The sequence below is a fragment of the Camelus dromedarius genome, chromosome 19 (genome assembly GCF_036321535.1).
Source record: "Camelus dromedarius isolate mCamDro1 chromosome 19, mCamDro1.pat, whole genome shotgun sequence".
NCBI classification, from domain to species: Eukaryota; Metazoa; Chordata; class Mammalia; order Artiodactyla; family Camelidae; genus Camelus; species Camelus dromedarius.
The window spans coordinates 17,563,921-17,585,000 of NC_087454.1; the positions used below are offsets into that span (position 1 = coordinate 17,563,921).

Here is a 21,080-nt window from a genome sequence, read left to right on the forward strand (position 1 = left end):
CGCCTTTACAGTGCCTCCAGCATTTCTGCTGCCTGCAGTAAAGTTCCTTCAACCCAAACCCCCATCCTAAGAAGCTCAAAAACTACAATACTTCACCCTTTCCATCACCAAGCCAAGGAAAATCTGACCAAAAGGGTTTTCTTCCCGAAGGCGAGTACATGGTTGGTTAATGATTGTGGTAGAATTCTCGCTCGCTGCGCGGAAGCCCGAGTTCCTTTCCCGTCTCGTTTGTTTTCTTTTCCTTATGTTTATTACAACATGTAACTCTCACTTATCTATCCATCCCTCACCCCTGTGCCTGGTAACTTAACAGTGTTAATGTTTATTTTTCTACTCTTCGTTTTGTTTTCTCTGGTTCTAGTAGGGACATTATTCCAGAGATTTGGCAACTTGTAGCCAAAATATTGAAATAAATAGGTGACCTCCCGTAGACTTCTCTAGAGGCTTAGTAAATCGCCTCCGACCAAAGTTAAGAGTATTACTAGTAGAAAGTGCTTGCTACGGAGCAGAGTGGCGCAGCGGAAGCGTGCTGGGCCCATAACCCAGAGGTCGATGGATCGAAACCATCCTCTGCTAAGTTATGTGTTTTCCTAACTTCTGTAGTTAAAATTTTGTAGGTTTGTCTCACAATAAGAAAATAAAATAAAATGGAGCCTTTAAAAAGAAAAAGTTTCTGGAATCAAAATAATTTCCTGAAAATAAAAGTGGAACTATTTACATTCGTTAACTAATTTGTCTTCTCATAATAAACCGGATTTCTTGGCTGCCAAGATGACCGTGCTATTGTTGTCACCAGTTATTATGACAGTTCTCGTAGCCCTATGAAGTAGGGAAAATGCTGAAATAAATTGAAGGCAAGGGTGGAAGCCAAGATACTGAGTTATAGTTCCTTCTATAACATAATTCGTAAAGCACTACTTCTTGGGTAATTATGACCATGTGGTTAAGGTGACCAACAAGAAATTTAGACCATCTTGACGCAGATTCTTTGCAACTACAAGAGATTTACTCTTTGGAATAAATAAGTAGCAGTTTGAGACAGTGCAGAGTTTGGGTGGCCACAAATGTACTCTGACCGGGGAAAACCACTTCAACCACTGCTGGTAAATGTGTCTCTACCTTCATTTACAGTCTAACAGAATTATTCTCTATGCTCATTTTCTAAAGTATACATGTGGACTGTTTTATATTTTCCTCTCTCAGAAAGGATTAATATTCAAATATTTATGTGTTAGGTACTGTGCTAGGCGCTAAGAAAAGGCATTAAGTAGAGTACAGTATAGACATGCCTTTAAGCAAGTAAATATGTAAAGATGTATATACATGTATAAGGTACACACAAGTATGTGTAATACAGATATTTCTTTAAAAAGATTGTATACTAAGTGCAATGGGACCAAGGGAAAAATGATAGTTATTTCCAGTAACCCCATGACCACCCAGTAGTTGGTGATTCACTGGAAGGATTCACATGAATCAACATATACCCAAAGTTAGGATTTATTACAACAAAGGAAAAAGTGCAGACACAACAGGAAAAAGATATGCACAAGCAAATACTAGAGAAGGCTTTCTTGTCCTCCATCTTCAGGGATGACACAGTTGATCTTTTTTGCTTGAGGGGGAAAGTCATGGAAAGCAAAACACCAGTCATGCTCAAAAATTATTTTGGCTGGGTTTGCTCGATGATGATCTTCTGAAAGATGAAGTCTCCCACAGGCTGGAGATATAACCATATATATGAGTGTGTGTGTGTGTGTAATCTTAAGTTGACCACTCCAAACTGGTCATCCCCACATGGATGTTTAGTGCACAACTCAAACTTAACATGTCCAAACAGAACTTCTCACCCTAACCACACACACTCCACCCTCAAAGCACTCCTCCTGCAGTGGTCCCCATCTCAGTAAATGGAAACTTTGTTGTTACCACAAAAAATTGTGGAGATGAATATGACTTCCCTATTTCTCTCATACCCTCAATCCAATCAGCAGACCCTTCAAAACATATCCAGAATTCAACCACTTCTCACCACTTCCACCAACACTACCCATGATGGTTTAGCCACCATCTTCTTGCTTCCATGAAAAAAAGGAGAGAACAACTCCGTATTCAAGTATTTCCAGGATAGAAGGATCTTTTTGTTACATAATCTCCAACTTAAAGATAAATGCAAAAAATCAAAAATATATGTTTATGAGAAATTCAGCATATTTATACTGAGCTCATACTATTTGCCAGATGTTATTCTGTAGGCAGGAAAGAAAGCCCATGTGAAAGGACCCATTTCTGTACTCCAGAAGATTCTAATTTATTAGTCAAGAAAATCCTACACCTATCACAAATGAGCCAGGAGGGCCAATGCTCCCAGGGTCTGGGATTTAGGAAAAATCAGGAAATGACTAATGTGAAGACTGTTGACATTATCTTCAAACAATGTGCATGAGATCACAGACAGAGATTCACTGACAAGTTTGAAAGAAGACTTCCAAAATATAACTTTAAATCTATATCACGTTATTGGGCCAAGCCCTCTACAGAACATTATAAATGTTTTGACGATAAAATGATTTTATTGCAGCAGGTTTTTATGTTGATTCATCTATCAAATGTAAAATTTGTTACAGTTAAATTTTTTGTAATTCTACTGCAGTATTTATATTTTAATATATGGGAGCCTCAAATAATAGTAATGGCCCTGGACTTCTTGAAAACCCTGAGAAACACCAAGAAAAATATTCTCTTCTTCAAACAGATAGAGATATATCGTGACAAAGTGCTTTGATGTCACATTATAATAATCTGGGAAAATACCAGAAGACCATGGGAAAGGGGGAAATTGTTATGCCTAGGGGCCCGCAGATATCCCTGCCAGGTGACAAGAAAGACAATCATGTAGATACTGCCATATATGTATATGTAGTAAGACTGCCTTCGGGGTGCAGTTTCCCTGACAACTGTCCAAGTAGGCATCCCAAATGCCTAGTGTTTGAAAATGGTCAGTGTGAGTATTAATAAGGAAGACCCTCTGAGTTCTCTTTATTCAAAAATAACCCTCGATGCAGGCAATATGCAATCTTTTGGCATTCTTTAGTTGCCACGAACTTCAGTTTCTCTGCTAGAAGGTCGTACAGTAAATGACTTCTCTCGATGGAGTACCCATATCCAGCAAGACCGAAATAATTATCGATTCTTACCCTCTTCGCCCCAGATAACCCTGGTAATCTAGAGTTTCCATTTTTCTAATGACGAAAAGCGCGGAAGGCGTGGAGGCCACTGCCTTTTTGTCATGATGTGACTTTCACAACTCAGGACGAGGTCAGAAAGCTCACAATACTTTCATTATACTGTCTAAGTGGCTCAGCAAAATGCCACTCTCAGGGACCATGTGACCTAACGGATAAAGCGTCTGACTTCGAATCAGAAGACTGAGAGTTCGAATTTCTTCGTGGTTAGCAGCTGTTTTTTTGCGCTTCTGTAGTAATTGCTATGTAGGAGGTTCAATGTCATGTGTTTTCCAAACCCTTTTCTTCCTGGTCTATTTTTAAAAGGTTATTCTCAAAAGCTTGGGAGAACGGTGTCAGGGATGAAGAGTGGCTGAAATTCAAAACTGAAATAAGCCCTTCTAATAATTTGGGGGGGGGTCTCAAGTTCTCCCCAAATTTGGATTTGAGTGCCGGACTTTCAGCTTCACAGGCTGGGCTTGTGTTGAGCCTCTTTGAAAAGGGAATTCTGCCCTGTAAACCGAGCTCTCTGTAACTGAGGCCCCAGTGAACAGCACAGGGGGAAACCTGCTGCTGCTTCTTCCTGATGGCTTCCCCCAAGGCCACAACGTCTTCTTCACATTTCTCTTCTAGTCTGAGTTCCAGTTGCTGCTGGAGTAAAGTCTGTCACTGGTTTTCACTCCTCCCCTATCTTTTCCATCCTAACTTTCTCTTTTCCTTTGGTTTTGTTGCCATCAAAAGAATGAGAACTCATGTTCAAACCTAAATTACAAAGCAGAATGTTAAGGCCATTAAAAGAGCCCAGATGTTTTCAGAGTGTGTATGCAAACAGGAAGGCAGAGAAGATAGCTGCTTGAAATATACAAAAACATTTTTTGTGTGCCTAAATAACTGAATTTAATAATAATTTAGGATGAAGAAAACTTAATTTCTAATTACTGACGTCCTGGTGAACATACGGTGTTTGATTTCAGATAGATGCAAATGTTGGGTTCAGATCCCATGGAGGTCATTAGTGCTTTTGCTAGGTCAAAGCAATGAATATTAAAACATGTAATAATTACCTCTTTGTTTCCCCAGAGATAGAGGCAGTTAACTTTTACATAACATCTCCCGTTTATCCATCACTTAGCCAAGTTAAAAGGAGATGGTCAAAAAGTTGAAGACAGCCTCTGCATGTCAGAAGAGTAAAAGATTTTTCCAGTTTTCTGTATTTTAACATGCTATATTTTTGTTTAGATAGGAGCTGCTTTGGGCCAAGTGACAGTTTTTAATTTTTATTTAGCAATTCTATTTATTTTCCATTGTGACTTCTTTTATATAATTTAACATGGTCTGGTGGTCTTCTATTATTTAGGAGTAACATAGTGCATGTGACCCATCCCTTAACTGATTATACATTTCTGCTGTTACTGGTATTTATTCTTATAAAGAGTACTGTTTGTATATTCCTATAGCAGGTATCTATTTGCATATGTCCTATTTCCTTGGGATAAAATTGCTGCAGTAGAATTTCTGAGTTAAAGAGTATGTATATTTAAAGCTTTTGATATAAATTGCCAATAGTCCTACAAAAAAGGATTTCTGATTTACAAGGCCTCCAGAAGTGTGGTTCACTACTCATTAGTAGACAAATATCAAACTTTATTATACTACTTTCCATTATTAGAATTCACTTACTTGTTAAGTATCTACTAAAAGTTAGACATTAATAATATAAGTGATATGTTTCTCTTTTATTTCACTTGAAATACTGCCTGGTATATACTAGGTGTTTAATAAAAAAAAGGTAGTAGGTGCTATGGGAAAAAGCAAGCAAGGGAAGGGGATAGGGAGCAGTGGTCAGGTAAATTCCAGTGGAAGTGATATTTGATCAAAAGAGGTGAGGATTTGAACCAAGGAAAGATTGGAGAAGAGTTCCAGGAAGAGGGAATAACAAGTGCCCCTGGGCCTTTGCACTCAGTGTGAAAGCCAATTTTTTTAATTGAAGTATAGTCAGTTACAATGTGTCAGTAACAATGTGCCAATTTCTTGTGTACAGCATAATGATTCAGTCATACATATACTTACATATATTCATTTTCATATTCTTTTTCATTATAGGTTACTACAAGATAGTGAATATAATTCCTTGGGCTTTACAGAATAAATTTATTTATCTATTTTTATATAAGTAGTTAATATTTGCAAATCTCTAACTCCTAATTTAGCCCTTCCCACCTCTTATAAGCCAAATTTAATTACATTGAGTGGAAAGGGAGTGGAGGGTGGGAAAATTCAGAGCAGTGAGTGACATCATTTGATGTACCTTTTAGCAGAATCATGCTGGCTGCTAGCTTGAGGATAGGTTGTAGCAGAGCAAGGAGAGAGGAGTGAGAGAGGAGAGTGGGAGGCTGGCTCATGATGGCCTGAACTGCAGTGGCAGCAGTGGAAGTGTTGAGAAACTGATTCTGTGAATATATTGTAAAGAAAGAACCAAGAGGCTTAGCTCTTTTCTACTTAATGTATTGCACTTTCCTTCTCTCTTTGGTATTTAAGAAAAAAAAAAAAAAAAAGACCCTTTGGGTTTAAAAGAGGTGAGGAACAGGGGCAAAATTGTCTCAATCTACCTCCCAAATTTGGAACAGGAGATTAGCACATTTCAAATCATCCTTTGATGTGTTAAAAGAAGTGACAAACACCCTAGGTATATTCTACCTGGACGAAGTTTTGATCTTCTCTCTCTCACTCTCTCTCACACACACACACACACAATGCCTGTGATTATTTTATAAATACCTTTTGAATATTTACAGTGTGGAAAGATGAAAGACAAAGCTATAAAAGGGTGGTACCCCTACAACCTTATTCTCAAATAAGGTAAAGTGAGGATGGAGGGGCAAGAAGGGGAAGACTAATCAGGCATCAAATTACCTCTGGTTCTTTTTTGGAGAAAATGCAAAATCTAAACAGCATATCACCCAATTCCTTAAGAATCCACTTCAGCTTCCAATCTGGATCATCATCTCCTGAGCCTATTTTCAAGATTAAAGGGTCAAAGTTTGTAAATCTTCTTTGAACCACATATACCACAAAAGCCATATATTATTAGGTAAAATTCAAAAACAGATATTGTTTCAAAATCTTACTTCATAGGTCTCCATCCTCCAAACCTTTGGGAGATTTGCTGGCCTATGACAAGCATACTTCAGAAGGATTTTCCAGGTATTAAAATTCACAATCCCAATCACGGGATTGGAACATGTTGGAAAGACTTTTATCACCTTAACCACTTGATCTAAAAGAACTTGGTTTCCAGGAACCTTAGTAAGGAAAAATTGGTTATATAATTTTTTTAACAATTAATTTGTCTGGTCTCTACCTCAGTTTTGTCATCTGTAAAATAAAGACAGGTGATGGGCGGGGTGGGGGCGGGGGTGCGGGCCGTGGATTTTCAAAGAGATAATCTTTACAGTCCCTTCCGTGAATCCTCAAATGAAGGCATCATTCTCCTCTTTGTATTTTAGATGAATAAACAAGGGTCTTTTCCAAGTGCTCCAGACTCTGTTTCTTCCTTCTTTGATCATCTTCTGCCTCTTAGATCTGAATTTTAGCACATAATCCCATAAAAATCTCACCTGCCCCCTGTTTTCACCTTACAGTAAACTACAGCAAGGGGTTGAGTACAGTGTAGAATAACTACTCCCTAGTGGCGTGTAATTTGCCACCACTCCTGGAACACAGGCAGGAGGGAGGCGGAAGACTAGTTGACTCAAAACGCATAGAGGAAGGCAGAGGGTCCAAAATCTGAGTTCTTGATAAAGATGGAGAAGCTGGAGAACAGGTGAGCACACCTGTGCCTGGGCAGATGCAGCAGAGTTAGATTTTTAACTCTCCCATACATGTGATATGACGCAAACCTCCTAATTCCTCTATAAAATGGGCTGAAGATGGGTGTTAACAGCGATCATTCACCCCATCAACTGCCTACAGTACAACAGCTACCAACAAGCAGGTTGAAACCTTACTGTCACCCTGCAGTGTAGACGACGAGGATGGGATTCGAACCCACGCGTGCAGAGCACAACGGATTAGCAGTCCATCGCTTTAACCACTCGGCCACCTCGTCGCTGATGGAAAGTGGTCTGGATAAGTATTATGTCTCTTTTCTTTCTATTATGTTCTGCTTAGCAAATCGTATTATTATTTTGTTCTCATCGTTGTTGTTTTTCACTAATGAAGACAAAGTCTTTGCTTTCTACAAACGGCCCTCTTACTTTGTTAAAGGGAGTAAAGACAAGGAAGAGACTACAGTCCGGGGAGGGAGGAGAGCCGGCCAAAGATGTGGATCTGAAGAAAATTACAAAATATTCTTACTAAGGGAAAATGAGAGAACCTAACAGAGAAGAATGGACTTAGTGACTGCTCTTGTTTTAAAAATCAAGTTGAATTATGTCATTTCTTTTCAACTATGTATATTAAGCCATCATTAAACTAGTTATATTTATATAACTCCTCAGCAGGAGGAGTATTCTCCATATGAGACATTAACACCTTTCCTTTAAGATCAAGAACTAGACAAGGGTGTCTACTCTCACCACTCTTATTCGGCATAGTAATGGAAGTCTTAGCAAGAGCAATAAGACAAGATAGAAAATAAAAAGCATCCAAATAAGAAAGAAATAAAATAGTCTTAATTTGCAGATGGATATGATCTCATATGTAGAAAATACTAAAGACTCAACCAAAAACCTTTTGAAACTAACCAACAAATTTAGTAAAGTTGTAGGATATAAAATCAATATACAGAAATCAGTTGCATTCCTATACACTAGTGATGAAATATCTTAAAAAGAAGTAAAGTAACCCCATTTACAATAAAATCAAAAGCAATAAAATACTTAGGAAGAAATTTAATCAAAAAAGTGAAAGAGTGGTACAATGAAAATTACAAGACTTAGATGAAAAGAATTGAAGAAGACACAAACAAATGGAAAGCTATCCCATGACCATGGAGCAGAAGAATTAATATTGTTAAAATATCCATACTACTCAAAGCCATCTATGGATTTGAGCAATCTCCATCAAAATTCCAACGGCAGTTTTTAACAAATAGGAAAAAAATCCTAAAATTTGTTTGGAACTACAAAAGACCCTGAATAGTCAAAGCAATTCTGAGGAGAAAAAAAAAAACAAAAAACCAAAGCTGGAGGCATCACCCTGCCTGATTTCAAACTACACTACAAAGTTATAGTACTCAAAACAGTATGACATAGGCATTAAAAATAGACACAGACCAATAGAATAGAATACAGAGTCCAGAAATAAACTCCCACCTATATGGTCAATTAATATTTAACAAGGGAGACAAAAAATATTCCCAATAGGGAAGAACAATATCCTCAATAAATGGTGTTGGGGAAACTGGATAAGAGCATACAGAAAAATGAAATTGGACCTCTGTCTCACACCACTCACAAAAATTAACTGAAAATGCATTAAAAACCTAAACATAAGACCTGAAACTGTAAAAGTCCAAAAAGAAAACATAGGGCAAAAGCTCCTTGACATTAACCTTGGCAATGGTTTTTTTTTTAATCTGACACCAAAAATACAAACAACAAAAGAAAAAAAATCAACAAGTTGGACTACATCAAACTAAAACCTTCTGCACAGCAAAAGAAACCATCAACAAAATAAAAAGACAACCTATGGAATGGAAGAAAATATTTGCAAACCATATATCATATAAGGGGTTAATATTCAAAATATATAAAGAACTCATACAACTCAGTAAGAAAACCAAAAACAATCTGATTTTAAAATAGACAGTGGAACCGAATAGACATTTCTCCAAAGAAAACATCCAAATAGCCAACTGGCATATGAAAAGATGCTCAGCATCACTAATCATCAGGGAAATGCAAATCAAAACCACAATGTGATATCACCTCACATCTGTTGGAATGGCTATCATCAAAAAGACGAGATAACAAGTGTTGGTGAGGATGTGGAGGAAAGGGAACCCCTGTTCACTGTTGATGGGAATGTAAATTGGTGTAGTCACTAAGGAAAACAATATGAAGGGATCTCAAAAAGTTAAAAATAAAATTACGGTATGATCCAGCAATTCCACTTGTGGGCATTTATCCAAAAGAAATAAAAACAAGATATTAAAAAGATATCTGCATTCCCATGTTTATTGCAGCATTATTCACAATAGCCAAGCTATGGAAAGAACCTAAGTTCTGTCAACGGATGAATAAAGAAAATGTGGTAAATATACATACAATGGAATAGTATTCAGCCAGGAGAAAGAAGGAAATCCTTCCATTCATGACAATGTGGACTTTGAGAGTATTATGCTAAATGAAATAAATCAACTAGAGAAAGACAAATACTATATGATTTCATCTGTATGTGGAATCTAAAAATATGTTACCTTACATGGTAAAAGATTTTTCAGATACGATTAAATTGAGGATTTGGAGATGGGGAGATTATCCTGGATTATCCAAGTGGACCCAAAGGAAGATCAGATTCAATAGTAGGAAATGTGACTGCAGAAACAAGAGGTGACACACAGAAGGAAGAGGCCACTAGAAGCTGAAAAAGACAAGGAAACAGATCCTTCCCTGAAGTCTCCAGAAGGAACACAGCCCTGCTGACACCTTGATTTTAGACTTCTGATCTCCAGAACTGTAAGAAAATAAATCTTTTTTGTTGTAAGCCACTAAATTTGTGGTAACTTGCTATAGCAGCAATAGGAAACTAACAGAGATTCTAAAACATTACCATAACTGGGACTTACTAGGCAGGAAGAAGTTTGCAGGACTTTTTCTGGAACAATTTTAAGAAGCCAGAGGCATTCATGGGGGCTCTTCTTTTGCTGTCACTGATAGCACTGGAGGATACATGTTGAAACTGTGGCGATAAAGTCAGCAGAAGTCGTTTAGAGTCCCACTGACAGCTGTGATTACTGTATTCAGAGACCAGAGGGTTAACCATCACACCATAAGACCTGGGTATTACAAACCTTCAAGGAAGGACGTGTATGCTAATGTATCTGTTCATTGATCTTTAAAATGTTTGGGCACAGACTCAATCTAAGAAACAGTAAGAGAGAGCCTCCTATATGGAGACAATGGAAGATCTCAGATGACAATGTTAGCGAGGGTATCACTCTATGGTTTGGACATTTTCATGTCTTGGTTCAGATTAGCCTATAGAGCATTTGCCTGAGCTCCAGAGAAGAGTCACAGGTGGGGCCTCTGACATATGAACTCTTAATAACCTAAGCAAAAAATTAACTTATGAGGATCTGACCGACTTCAGGCAGGCTCTAGGCAAAGAAAAAATAAGCATCGAGAGGAGATATTCTAGCAAGACATGAGGATGTTGGGGAGAGGGCAATTTTCAGCATCCAGAGGAAAGACCAAAGAGCTGGATGTTGATGGAGGAGGAGAAATGCAAGTCTACAGGAGTGCCTATATATCAGAGTGTATTCCTGGTTCAGGAAGATGTGAGGGCAAGGTCACCAAAATTGAGACAGACCCACTGAGATTTGAATTCCAGGTGCTAACCATTACATTATGAGGGTCTTAAAGTTGGATCTCTACTGAAAGACTGATGTACACTCCTAAAATGTCAGTTATTCTCCAAAATAATGCAGACAACACATAAGCTAAAGGAGTTAGAACCGTCTCTAATGTACTAAGACATACTGAACAAGGGTATCACTGTGTAGTAGGAACTTTTTCAAGACAATGTTAGTGTTTGGAAGCCACTGGAGCACTCTAAGCAGGCTCCAGGAAAGGAAGGACTTGAGTTGCAGGGATCATAAAATATAAACTCTTTATCACCGGAGCCAGGATTCTAACTTCACAGAACTGGAGGAACTCTGGGCAAAAAGGAAAAAAAAAGGGACATCACGGGTAAGGGAGAGAAGGGCTAGAATTCTGGAGGTAGGTAGTCAGAGATAATTTCTGTTGGCCAGTGGCTCTATGTTGCTTTAGGTGTTGATTTCGAAGTAACTGACAGTGCCTGCAGCCAGATGTGTACATCTGGCTTAACGCTTTAAGAGAACCACAGAGGGAAAATTAGTAAGATGTTGCTAAGGTCCCAAAGAGATTTGGACTCAAATTGCTGGATTCAGAGTCCACAGTGCTAACTCAGATCCTGACATGAGAAACTGTCTACCGTCTACTACAGTTCTTATGAATATTCTTGCATCAGGCCGATGTTTTAAGAGGGCTTCAGAGAAAAAAAGATTTGCAAGAGGGGCCTCTGACACATGATCTGTTAAGACCCTGAACACGCAAACAGGGCTGACTTTAGGAAATCCAGGGAAGTGTAGATGTCAAGAGAGTGGATAGTATTCCACAAAGACCCAAAGATGATATAAAGAGGATACTTTTCAAGAGACCGAGAAGAGTTACCTTCCAGAAGGAGAAAGCATGAGTGGGAAGGTTATATCCATAAAACAGTATACATTGTCGATTTGAGGAAAACAGGCCACCAAAAACCTAAGTAGGTCCCACCGAGACTTGAACTCGGATCACTGGATTCAAAGTCCAGAGTGCTAACCATTACACCATGGGGCCACCATGAGTGGTTTTTTTGTTTGTTTGTTTGTTTGTTTGGTAGAATTTTTATGAAAATTCATTGAAGAACCCAGCATACCAAGTATTTTGTGAACTATAATTTTCGGTTTTTAAATATTGAGAATCTGATGTATAGACAGCAGAGGCTCCACGCGACAACCAGGGCTCCCAGGCACTACGAAAATCTCTGGACCCGGTGTGGGTTAGAAACTAATGGAACTCGAACCCAGAACTGAGGTCCGGGATGGGAACCGCGAAAAGTCACGCAGACAATAATCTAAATTTACAAATATCTGAGTGGGCTCTGATTCAACGAAGGAGGGGCCAGATGTGAAATCCCAGAGGAAAGCGTGGGGTATGCTGTTCTCGTTGCTGATGGGAACTGGGTGTTGGGCAGCTCAAATGCTAAGATGTCTGTCTGTAGCCTCCTCGAGGTACCACGGTGATTTAAGAGACGCGAATGGAGGACACTAAAATAGTCGTAGGTCCCACCGAGACTTGAACTCGGATCGCTGGATTCAAAGTCCAGAGTGCTAACCATTACACCATGGGGCCGAGACACGTGCGTTTTCCAGACAATACACTTTCTCCCTGGCAAGATTTTGGGACCTTGTCTTGAGTGTGTCATATGCGCGTCATTGGAATGAGTTTTGTCTTGAATGAGCGAAGAAGGGCTCAGTTCCCTGAATCCCGTGAGGCAACAAAAATGCTCCACAGTACGAAGACGAACAGAGCTCACTTTGTTTGTAATTTTTCTCAGGACCCCTGCAGGATTTGAGTGCTGGCAATCCTTGCAAAACGAAAACTGCATTTACTGAATTCCTAACCTGGGCCGTGAATGTTTGTCTATATATGGGTTTGTAGAAGAAAGTGTCAACACTTAAAAATCCTCTAGGACATGTGTGAATAGAAAACTCAAGAAGAAAAAAAAGTTTAATATAAGATGGGAAGTTATTGGTAATTTCAGGACTAAGAATTTTTTTTCCTTTTTAAGTATTTTTACATCCTTCTTTTTGCTTAACTTCATTTCCTGATGGATAGATTGCAAGTTTAATACAAGATGAATTTTTGTTATATTTAATTTATGTTGCATATACTGCATGTGTAGTGATAGAAAGTTTTAGCAAGCAAAACAGTTTTTTTTTTTAAATAAAATTTAGCCAACATCTGAAAACAGTTTTGAAAATTCTTTAACTGATGCTCCCTCTCTACAATCTGGCTTCTTAAGAGGAATGATAAGAGGGCTCTAGAAGGAGGAAATACTGAAAATTTCTGTTTGAGATATTAATTCCAAACATCAAAATACTCATGAGTAGAGTAGTCATGCACTGGATGTAGCTAAATTCTTGGAAGAACATCAAGCGGGGAAGATAGAAGCAGGCGAGTTTTCAGAAATCAGACCTGAGCTAAAGTTCAGATAGGGAGATAGCAATTCAAAATGAATTAATGCCTGAGCACTTTTTCAAGGTATTTATAATGGTCTCAGAAATCCCTAGCGTTTACCCAAAGTCATTTTCAAAGATTTTCTGTAATACAGTTATAGTAAAGCACTAGAATTACCTGATTCCAATTTTATGGAAGAAGGTAAGGATAAAGAAAACAGCGTATACTCTTGATGTTTTAGTTTCCGCGGTTGGTCCAGGAAGGTGAAGTACCTGGAAAGAAAACGTACCTTCGTAGCCGGCAGGATTCGAACCTGCGCGGGGAAACCCCAATGGATTTCAAGTCCATCGCCTTAACCACTCGGCCACGACTACATGCCTGTTTATCAACTCAAGATATAGTCCCATGAGGAATAATATCTTTCCTGTTACAACCGTCCTTTCATTTTAATAACTGCTCAGGGATGCCTGTTATCATGGTAGAAAGATCAACAATTTGAAGATTGAGATGTTGATTACAGGCGTCACTATAAATTGTAACTCTTCGTCGGGCCTATTAGATACCAAAAACCATAACGACTGTCACATTCCAATCCCTGAGAGGTGTTGTGGTCCCCAAACTTGACGGATCAAATTATAGTAGACGTAATGAATAAGATTTACCAGACGTAATAAGATTTACCTCCGTTAAAAACGGGAAATAAGTATTTCTAACAAACTGCCTTAGGGATTCTTACACACCCAGAATTGGTTCACAATCTCTATGTGGTAGTCTGCAGTAAACTTTCTTCTAGCCCATTCTGTAAAAGGGAGTTTCAATCAAGGGGGGGAAAAGGGGGGGGAAAAAAAAAAAAACCAACACACACACATAGCAGAGGATGGTTTCGATCCATCGACCTCTGGGTTATGGGCCCAGCACGCTTCCGCTGCGCCACTCTGCTCGCATGTTGGCGAAATTTTTTACATTCATATTTCAAGGTTAAAATTTTTGGCAATTATTAACTCTGAGAAATTAATCTACGAATATCTTTCTACGCTGCTTCGAAGAGTAGAAAGACTACATTTATGTCCATAAATGGCTACACTCCACCAGACACTACCGACTTAGAATTCGCCTCCGAAAGACTTCTATCAGTTGAGATCGGAATTTCCTTTATAAAGGTGACATTGTAAAAGGGTGATTAACTGTGGCTTCTCTCAGCCATAATCGGATACCAGAAGCATAATTACCTTAAAATAATTCTTGTTTGTGATTTTTCAGAGAAAACGTTTTACCCCGCAAAGAGGGGAAGAAAGATAACTGCTTGCATTGGCCGGGAATCGAACCCGGGCCTCCCGCGTGGCAGGCGAGAATTCTACCACTGAACCACCAATGCTCGGTGCACGCCTTGCCCTCTACTTATCTACATCTAGTTATAATAACATGGTTCCTAAACTGTTAGTAAACCAGCAAAGATGGATGTTTTTTCCCTAAGATTTTCTCAAATCAAATTAAATAAAAGATTATCTCTAAATATTCTGGGGAACCCTGTGAACTAGAAGGTAGCTAACTGCAGATAATGTGACGCTTTGGAGCCGTTTGAAAGTGAAAAACACCTGTAAATAGGTGACATATAAAAATGTTTTTCTCCATCCCCCTCTCAATTTAAATCTTTAATGAAAACACTTTCTAAAAAACCTCTCGTTTAGGAGGAAAGCCAATGCGGTTAATTACTAATCCAAAGTGCTCAATTCAAGTTTCAAACATCAAGTACTTCATTTTGGAAAAAAGACTTTCCATTGTCATTCTGTTTACGGAGACCCAAGTTTGGTAAGAAGGGTATTGTCACCAGTAGCTGAGGTCATTGTGGCACTTTGAAACCAAAAGTCAAACGAGGCCTGGAAATGAATGAGTTATCGTCTCTGTTTTTTCAGAACTTTTTTGTTGTTTTGGAGAAAAATCCAACACAGAGAAAACCACTGACATCAATGAAAATAATCTCTACTGAAATGAGTCTTGAGTTTGGGCTTTAGGGAAGTAGTGGATTCAGATAGCTTCTATTATAAAGTACATGAAAGCCTGGAGGTTTTTCACTCTCGTTTCTATCTCTTCAGCTCTTCTTCAGAATAGAGAAGCTGAGTATTTATTTGGCAGCTATGATTAGGATGCTTTGAAGGGGAAGAATAGCAGGATGACTTTTAGCAAATTAAGAGCTTATTAATGTTGATCTTAAAGAAAGAATTTGGGCCATAAATTAGGTTTCTCCAAATTCTAGCAAAAGAATAACAAATAACTGGACATAGGAGAGATATCAATAACTTGGCCTTATTTGTTAGTTCTTAATTTCTTATATGTAAATGGAGCCTACAGTGGTTGACTTATATTCCTCTAAGAACCATAAAGTTAACTAAAAATTATGCCTACTAAAACCTTGAAAAAAAAGTATAAAACCACCAGATAAATATTAGCTACTGATTTTTACTTCATGGAACTTTTTAATGAACCACTGAAAGTCAGAAGTTGTACCTTACTTCCATTATAAACAGAAATCTTCAGAATAATGCACAGAGTTAGTGCTCAGGTTAGTTGTACTGAATCGATTGCATAGTGTGCGCTATTTTAGAACAAATATCTAAAGTGTATTCTTTGTGTGTGATATAAAAATAATTTTATACTGTGCACTCTATTTCCTTTTATTTTATTTACCATTTTTCAAATGCTACCCCCTTAAAATGTCACCAAAAACCTCATTGAAAGAACAAAGCTGAGTTTATTGGACAAGAGAGAACACTATCTCATGAGTCTTAATAGTGTCTCAGAGGGGAAAGAGCAAAATTGAGCTATTTACTGAGATTTTCACAATCTGAATTGTTTTGGTGAGTCAAAGTGGGAACTTGGTTAGGGTTGAATAAGGATCGGGATAAGTTTTAGGATTGGTAGACCCAGCTAGGAGATGATTTTGAGGTTAAACATTGTATTCATTATCTATTGCTGTGCCTAAAACTTAGTGGCTTAAAGCAACAAACAATTACTATCTCATATTTTCTGTGGGTCTGGAATTCAGGAGTGGTTTACCCAGGTGGCAATCTCTTACAAGGTTGCAAACAAGATGTTGACAAGAGTTGCAGACATCTGCTTACTTGGGGCTGGAGAATTTTCTCCTTCTTCTTCTCTTCTTCTGCTTCTTTTTGTAATGTTTCCATCAATTTGCTCTTCTGTCTTCCTTAAAAACCAAATAAAAATCACAAGTTGAATGCCAGTGCTCTAAGTTGGTCTATATTCTCTTGACTTCTATGTGCCAGATAATCTTCAATAATCTCTGGGAAGAGGTTCCTCTTCCATAGATTACATACAAGAGGTAAAAGGTGGCTAGCAATTTTATGAAAATAGTGTAAACTATAGAAAAAAGAGATTATTCCCCACTCAAGCCAAATGCCATAATCACATTCATCATTAGCAAAATGCACAAAAGTCATCCTTTCCTGAATGGGAGCAAATGCTTTCAGTCTCTCTTCATCACTTGGTACCTCAACAATTGTCTTGAAACTGCTCTTGAGGTTGGTGTCTATTTCAGGGAGCTCTCTGGACCCAACATCATTTTTATCTATTGAGACAATGAAGCCGGCGCCATGAATGGTCTTTATCACAACTTTCTTACCTCTCTGTTTCATCTTCATGGTTCTCTGTTGCAGGGACTACCCTAGTTGTCTTCTTCTGTGAGTTTTTCAGCTATGTTTTTCAAGACACTAGCTTTCTTTTTATGTGTTACTTCTTTAAGCTTTTTCATCAGAAATAATTTGACTGCAATAAACAATTTTATCACCATTTTTTATCACCATTTTTGAACAGTTATGTCTTTTTTGCTTTGTTTCATTTGTACCCACATATACAGGAAGTTCATCAGGAGAATTCCTGCAATATCCCATGTGGTTTTATTATCTCCAGTGAATGGTCCAGAACTCAGAAGTATCATAAAATCTCCAGTTAAGGTTAAAATTCAGCCTTGCTGATTTTTTAATTCATTTTCTATTTTCCAGCAAGTTCACAGCCACAGTTCAGATCACTTTCATCCTAGTCATGAGGTTCTCTAGAGGCTAACTTAGTAATGAGAAGGGAGCCTTGTGACCTACCATTGTCAAGGACTCCTTTGACTAAACTTCAGTCAGGCTTCTCTGAGCGCTCTTCTCTGCTAGGCCTTCCTGAGTCCAGTTTTAGCAAGAATCCTGCTAAGCCCGTTTATTGAGCATCCCTCCACTCTTGATATCTAATCAAGCTCTTTTCTGTAATTCACCATCCCCTGACCAGCTCCCTGCCCACTTGCTATAAATCCCCAGCTGTCCTTGCTAATATTTGCAGTTAAGCTCAGTGTATACTGAAGTCTCTTATTCTCTTAGCTTCTATGAAATCCATCTGATCGTTTTTAGTAAGTGTCCAGTGTAATTTCTCTTTAACACTGTAAGAGGAAAAGAAAGTGGGGCTGGGACAAAGCCCTGCCCCACCTACTCACTCCCACCCCCACCCCCGGAAGGAACAACACGATTTGAGGAACTGAAAGAAGACCTGTGAGAAGGGGGTTAATGAGCACAGTAGATAATTTTGTTTTAAGATCTGAATTTAAACGCAAGCATAATAAGGACACTGATTCGCCTGAGAAAGAGGAGATCTGGGAAGAGGATTTAGGAGATTCATGTCACTATCAGGACAGGACATACTGATGGAAAGAAGGAGGCCACTGTGGTAAGGAAAAGAAAAAGATAAATGGAATATAACATTTTAGGAGGTAAAGTTCAGCACTCCCTGCTGGGACTGGTAAGTGAATAAGAGGGAGTGTCCAGGATGGTTTCAGGTTCCAGGTTCAGCGGGGCTGGGGAGGGGAATGTGGCTGAGAAGAACGCACGAATTGTAGGCAGATAGGCAATGAACAGTCTGGAAGCGAAGAGCGAGGAGGATGAGCCTGGGAAAACGCCAACATATTAGGGCCTTTGTGGAGGGGAGGGTCCTCAGCAGCTAAAGGATGAGAAAAGCTGCGATTAGAGAAGAAAAGGAAACCAGAAGACTATGCATTCCCTGATGCCAAAGAGGAGAGCGTTTAAATTAAATCTCTCGGTTAAAAAAGACTTCCAATTAGGGGACTTCGTACCCTCGTTTTAGAATTCCAACGGCAAGTTAAGGGCAAACGTGGAGTCACTAATGCACCCAACCGAAACTCTGTTCACAGAGCAGATAATCTATTTTCTTTACATAAACTCGGTGTTGGAAGCCTTAACGGGTCTGAAGGCCAAGTACACATACCTCAAGAAGCCTTGCTCTTTTTGTCTCCCCTGTCCCAAAAGGCAACCAGAACTGACCCCGACGTGATTTGAACACGCAACCTTCTGATCTGGAGTCAGACGCGCTACCGTTGCGCCACGAGGTCACAGGTAAGTGCTAGATTTCTTCTAAAATAGGATTAAATAATCCTTTCTCCTGGCCCCCAGGTTCTAAAAATTTAGCCCTTTTTATTGGGAGACTTGAACATTTTTCTCCTCGCTATTCACAGCTTTGCTAATGCTTGTTGGAGAAAGATAAAGGATTAACCAGATTAAATATTAGTCCAAACACCCAAATGCTCCAAAAGGAGAAAAGTCAGTGGTTTCTCTCGTTCGGTATTTCCTCTTGTCGAAATTTTCCTGTATTGAGAAAAATCGTTACGTATTGAGCTCAGATCCGCAATGAAACAGCAATAAGAAAGACCACGATATTTGAACTACTACATTTCCTGTAAATTCAGTAGATTCTTTTGTGGAAAAGACTCCCAGCCTTGCACTGCCCTGCGGTGTCAGGCCTTGCCCTCCAACCCCCTCCTCCCTTTCCCTTCTCAGCGCTTGCCTGAGGCCCCATTCTCAACCTAGTGAAAACCTACTTTATCCTCAAATGCATAGTGTAAATGGAATGTCTTCTTGAAACTCTCACTTCTCAGTGGGACTCTGTAGGTATTTGGGTCTCCATAGCGCACACGTGCCATTCAGTTCACAACAACTCGAAGTAAATCGCTAATATTATTGAGCTTTTACCATTTTCTCCTAGCCCTGTGCATGATCTTCCTTCAGCCAATGGTTCTTAAAAAGTGCTCGCAGGCTAGGAGCATATGCATCAACTGGGAACTTGTTAGCAATGAAAATCCTTGGCCACATCCAAGGCCTACTGAATTAGAAACAATGGCTGTGGACCCCAGCAGTCCGTGTTTTAATGTGTCCTCCCTGACTGTGATGCAGGGAAAAGTTTGAGAATAACTGCCTCAGTCTAGGGACCCGATGCTTTTCTCATGCAAGAAAATTAACTTCTAGTCTTCTTCCGGGACGGAGGAGGGGCTATGTAGTATTAGTTTGCTGCCATAGCAAGGTACCCCAGACTGGGTGCTTAAACAACAAATTTATTTTCTCACAGTTCTGGAGACCAGAAGTCTGAGACCAAGCCTGTCAACAGATTTGTAGATGGCTGTCTCCCTGTGTCTTCACATGGTCTTTCTTCTGTGTGTCTGTGTCCTGATATTTTTTAATAAGGACTCAAGTCATTGGATCAGAGCTCACATATATGACATCATTTTACTTTAATTACCTCTTTAAAAGCCCTGTCTCTATAAACAGTCACATTCTGAGGTACTTGTGGATAGAGCTTCGAAATATGGGGGTGAGCGGAACACGAGGACACAATTCAGCTTCTAACAGTTTCCAGATGAAGCAACTGCTGACAACTCCTGAGTCCGGCATAGGGTGTGAGGATGGAGGTGCTGTGGTATAAATCTGATCGCCTCTGCTTTTCCCACACCACCTGTTTAGGATTCAGCTTTCTCGAAGCTGACAAATCAACTTTTACACTCCAATCGGCTTTCCAGATTACAGTATTTCGTTTCTGTTATCTCCTCTCCCGGACTTTTTGTCTTATTTGAATTTATTTTTTAGAGTTGTTTTGAGTAGGATGTCTGGAGTGCACAAAAGGCAATTTTGTGTTTAATCCATGATCTTTACCTGAAAGCGCTGCGAGACAGCTGTCGTTTCCTGCGTATGTTAAGTAATCAGGCTCTATCTTTTCCTCTCCTCTTTAAGCTCTCAAGTGTTCCCTCCCCGCTGCGGCCTTTCGCCTTGATTCCCAACAAAAGATAAAGCGCTCTAGTATTAGTTATTGCAGCATCATACTTCTCTCAGTGGTAGTTACATTGGCTGTAACTTTACAATATTTTTGACCTTTAGGTTCTGATTGCTTCCCCAAGTAGATGGTAAGGTTTTTGAGTTGTTAGAAATGACTCAATTTGCGAAAATAATTTCACTATTACAATTACTGAAATTATTTCCTTCAAACAAATTTTGAAAACACACACTTTTTGCTATGGGAGGACCACGTGGCCTAATGGATAAGGCGTCTGACTTCGGATCAGAAGATTGAGGGTTCGAATCCCTTCGTGGTTGCTATGAGGTTAACTTATTGCTACGTGAGACATTTTGTGGTGATTATGGTGTAAACACCTGCTTAATACACCCACCCACGCCTTTTTCTATGTAGCACAAACCCACCTGCATTCTCTTATTCTTTTCTTTTTTTTTTTTTTTTTTTTTTTTTTTTTTTGGTAGGTGCAGTCTGCATCCTTGGAGATGCGGTTGATTTATTTATTTTAAAAATGAGATTTCTCCATTGGGCACTTAGTCCATCAGCTTACTTTATTTCTTTATTTTTGAATGTATATATACATATATATTTTATTGAGGTATGGCTGATTTACAATATTATATTAGCTTCAGGTGTACAACACAGTAATTCAAAATTTTAATAGATGATACTCTATTTAAAGTTATTATAAAATATTGACTATATTCCCTGTGATGTACAATATATATTTGTAGCTTATTTATTGCATACAGAGCAGTCTGTACCTATC

At 38.9% G+C, this 21,080-nt stretch overlaps 1 protein-coding gene, 9 non-coding genes and 1 pseudogene across 16 annotated transcripts in view; 3 read left to right on the top strand and 8 right to left on the bottom strand.

Annotated features, from left to right (window-relative positions):
* The first annotated feature begins 504 nt into the window (after positions 1–504).
* Positions 505–576, top strand: TRNAM-CAU (transfer RNA methionine (anticodon CAU)). Its single transcript has one exon. It is a non-coding gene; the product is annotated as a tRNA-Met (tRNA).
* A 6,674-nt stretch (positions 577–7,250) lies between these two features.
* On the bottom strand, positions 7,251–7,332 carry TRNAS-GCU (transfer RNA serine (anticodon GCU)). The gene has a single exon. It is a non-coding gene; the product is annotated as a tRNA-Ser (tRNA).
* Positions 7,333–11,734: 4,402 nt separating this feature from the next.
* Positions 11,735–11,806, bottom strand: TRNAQ-UUG (transfer RNA glutamine (anticodon UUG)). Its single transcript has one exon. It is a non-coding gene; the product is annotated as a tRNA-Gln (tRNA).
* Positions 11,807–12,289: 483 nt separating this feature from the next.
* On the bottom strand, positions 12,290–12,361 carry TRNAQ-UUG (transfer RNA glutamine (anticodon UUG)). Its single transcript has one exon. It is a non-coding gene; the product is annotated as a tRNA-Gln (tRNA).
* A 1,120-nt stretch (positions 12,362–13,481) lies between these two features.
* Positions 13,482–13,563, bottom strand: TRNAS-UGA (transfer RNA serine (anticodon UGA)). Its single transcript has one exon. It is a non-coding gene; the product is annotated as a tRNA-Ser (tRNA).
* Positions 13,564–14,057: 494 nt separating this feature from the next.
* On the bottom strand, positions 14,058–14,129 carry TRNAM-CAU (transfer RNA methionine (anticodon CAU)). Its single transcript has one exon. It is a non-coding gene; the product is annotated as a tRNA-Met (tRNA).
* Positions 14,130–14,493: 364 nt separating this feature from the next.
* TRNAG-GCC (transfer RNA glycine (anticodon GCC)) lies at positions 14,494–14,564 on the bottom strand. The gene has a single exon. It is a non-coding gene; the product is annotated as a tRNA-Gly (tRNA).
* Positions 14,565–16,368: 1,804 nt separating this feature from the next.
* LOC105089187 (histone PARylation factor 1-like) lies at positions 16,369–17,181 on the bottom strand (annotated as a pseudogene).
* A 527-nt stretch (positions 17,182–17,708) lies between these two features.
* The window catches only part of LOC105089188 (butyrophilin subfamily 3 member A1), a 42,099-nt gene continuing 38,727 nt past the window's right edge, over positions 17,709–21,080 (top strand). For 5 of the 7 annotated variants that reach the window (XM_064475996.1, XM_064475999.1, XM_064475995.1 and 2 more), the window contains exons 1-2: positions 17,710–17,905; positions 18,502–18,588. The gene's annotated coding sequence lies outside the window, so the exon portion shown is untranslated. Of the gene's footprint in view, positions 17,906–18,501; positions 18,589–21,080 lie in introns of all 7 variants that reach the window. The other 2 variants (XM_064476000.1, XM_064476001.1) reach the window with 2 other exon arrangements.
* Positions 18,513–18,584, bottom strand: TRNAW-CCA (transfer RNA tryptophan (anticodon CCA)). Its single transcript has one exon. It is a non-coding gene; the product is annotated as a tRNA-Trp (tRNA).
* On the top strand, positions 20,541–20,613 carry TRNAR-UCG (transfer RNA arginine (anticodon UCG)). The gene has a single exon. It is a non-coding gene; the product is annotated as a tRNA-Arg (tRNA).